The sequence below is a fragment of the Trypanosoma cruzi genome, genomic scaffold, assembly GCF_000209065.1.
Source record: "Trypanosoma cruzi strain CL Brener 1047053516815 genomic scaffold, whole genome shotgun sequence".
NCBI classification, from domain to species: domain Eukaryota; phylum Euglenozoa; class Kinetoplastea; order Trypanosomatida; family Trypanosomatidae; genus Trypanosoma; species Trypanosoma cruzi.
Genome location: NW_001849573.1, coordinates 122,298 through 125,233, shown reverse-complemented (window position 1 = coordinate 125,233; position 2,936 = coordinate 122,298). Strand labels below are relative to the sequence as shown.

Below are 2,936 nucleotides of genomic sequence, written 5' to 3'. Positions count from 1 at the left end.
CCGCCCGCACACACACTCGTCCTTTTCTCTCTGTGTGTGTGTCCCCTTGCATGGACTCTCGCCCTCACCTCACCCCACGAGGCACACACATAATGTGCCCATTGTATATATGCATGCACACCCATGCAGGCCCGTTGGTGCTCTCTTTTGCACGACACGCACCGCTGCCGTCCTGCCTGGCTGCATGGGCGGAGCACCGTAACTGTTTCTGTTTTGTTTTTATTGCATTGAGTGGGCGACCTCTCTCTCTCTCCCTCTGTGTGTGTGTTTTGCTTTACGGGAGTAATGAGAGTGTGTGTGCGCTGGTCGTCCCACGCTTCGGCTTTTTTTTTCTTTTTTGTTTTGAATCTTTGCGTGTGTTGTGGTTGGGTGCGCCCATTTTAATTTCATTGATTGGTTTTATTCCTAAAGTGCGGATGGCTGAATTTTCCCTTTTGTATTCTCCTGTTCTTTGTTTCTTCCCACGCAATCGGTCCTTGTTGCTTCAGCGAGCCACGAAATATTTGCCTAACACCCACATCAATGGCTTACTTGCTCTACACCCCACATTAGTTTGAGACGCTGGTGCTGCTGCATGTGATGGTGTTTATGGTGTGATTGCCAGCGGGTGCTTTGCTGTCACTTTTACGTACCCTCGATTTGTTGAATATGTTATGCGTGCCGAATGCACGAATTGGATCCGCGTTGTTGTGAGGGACGCACCCTTTTTGAGCAGTTGGTGCGCTGCAGCCATAGACCGTCATTGGGAGGGATGGACGCCCATCCGCATCAACGTATCCACAAGGGACCTGAATGATACCGGGAAGCATTGGATCTCAGAGAGGTACTACGCAATGAATTCGTCGAATGGCAATTGCGAGTGTGAAGGTGACGTTGTATCCTCTGCGCACGGGATCATTCTTGACAATGAAGTTGTCCCTGCTGCTGTCAAACCGCGTGCGGATTGTCTGCTCGTGCAGCCACTGGAGGGTCCTTTGATTGTGCCCCCATTTGCCACGGGCAGTGTTTGCATTCGGTTTACGGTGCGTGCTGGGCATTGTTCCACTGGTGTTGCCAATGCTGACATGGTGCTGTGCGTGGCAGAGCGCTGTCGGTGGTGGTGCACTCGACGACTGCCGTGATGGCTGCGAGGAGCACCACGACTGCGACGACATTGATGGCATGGAGCTGCAGGATGGCGATGGTGACGGGAGGACGCTGGAGTCGCACTGGTCGCAGCGCCAGGCGAAGGATGAGTGGATGGCACCGATGGGGAGTGCCGGCTGCCGCACGGAGCTGACGCTGGCCGCATTGGCTGACCTGGGCTGCATGAGGGTGAGGTGGGAGATGGCGGAGCCGATGCGTTGGTGAAGGAATTCGGGCTGTGCGCTGCTGCGGTGGAAGTGCTCCGCACCGAACATGAGTGGATATCCCCAGGTGTTCTGAAAAGCGGGCGTTCCTGCCAGACGCTGCACGTTGGATCGGTATTCCAGTGGTTGGTGTGTAGACGAATTATCCACGAAGGGTCAGCAAAACGCCCGATGGACAGTTGCCCCATCATTGGTCCCGCACTGGATGTGAGAAATGCTGCCGCTGTTATTTGGAGGGGAGAATGTTTGTCTGCGGTGCCTGGGGACAAGCCCTCTTCGCGGTGTCTGGACACGCCTCCCACCAACACGACGGATGCGAGGGACCCGGAAGAAACATACATCTCGGTGCTGTCATGCATGCGGCATTGCGGTGCCTCAGCATGCGGGTGCGTCTGAGAGTGACTGAAGAGGGTAACGCCCGTTGTGCCCCATGCACGGCCGAGGCGACGATTACGTGGGTTGCTCCGCCCTACGACGAGGGAAAAGCTATTTTCCGTGACCACGCGCAGGTGTGCACGATATCCGCCACCAGCGGCAGGATACTTCCAGTGGTTTCGTGCGGTGGCGATGTGAGAGGGTGTATGGAGCAGGACGGTTTCACTGGCATCTACTGAACAAGCTTTGCTACGGGCATCCGTCCCCGATCCAGAGAGCATTGGGACCGGCCGCGGCACACCACCGAAGTAGGTGGACACGGCTGCTCCCCAGAAGCATCCGTCGCCAGAGGAGAGGGAAGTCGCCTCAGGTGCCACGACGGCAACGGAGTGCTCTTGCCCAGCGACACCGCGGGTGCGCCGCAGGAGGCGGAGAAGGAGAGCGATCTTCCGGACATCGACGATGTGGCCGCCGATGGTGTGACGTCTGTTGTGGGACAATCATTAGGAGATGAGGCCGCCAGCGACAAGGCCGGTGGCGGTGCCACAGCCACGGGAACCAAGGGCCCTGATGCCGCTGATGACGCGCAGGGCGCCGTGGACCCTTCGCCGAGGGAGGATGAAGCGGCGGTGGTGCACGGGGGTTGGGAGGCAGACATGAAGGACGCCTCGCCTCCGATCCACGGCAATAACAGTGCGGCTGCTGCTTGTCCCTTTCCGCTGATTCTTCTGCTTGCCGCTGCCGCCGCGGTGGCAACACTCAGCAATGGGTACAAGAGAGAAAGGCCTATATCAACTGGCATGTTCCTATCAGTATATATACATACGCTCTGCTTGTCCGTATACTTTGTACCAAGGACATGCTGTATGCACTCTCCCTCTTTTGTATTGTTCGCTGATGTGGCGGCACCACGCGTGTATTATGGGTTGGGATAAGAAATTGTTTGACTTCTTCTGGAAGATACTGTGGGGTGTTTGTGTGCGTGTGCGAGGGATCTGTGTGGTTTTGATTTCCCTATTTTTACCTGCTTTGGCATTGTGTAATGATACTTCCCTTCTCCATTATGTGTGTTCTGAATTGTTGCTAGGGCACCGGGAGTGGATGCCTGTGGACGCACGCCGTGGATTATGCGCTACATTGGTGGGAGGGGAGACTGACATAACTGGCGGGATTCAGTAAGGCGCATTTTTGCCCACGGACCCTGCAGCTGCA

The 2,936-nt window shown here is 56.1% G+C and overlaps 1 pseudogene, besides 1 other annotated feature; it reads left to right on the top strand.

The window, feature by feature from the left end:
* Positions 1–2,936: a sequence feature (areas not merged during assembly with more than two copies in the genome that could not be assigned to a particular haplotype).
* Tc00.1047053510695.10 lies at positions 1,072–2,022 on the top strand (annotated as a pseudogene).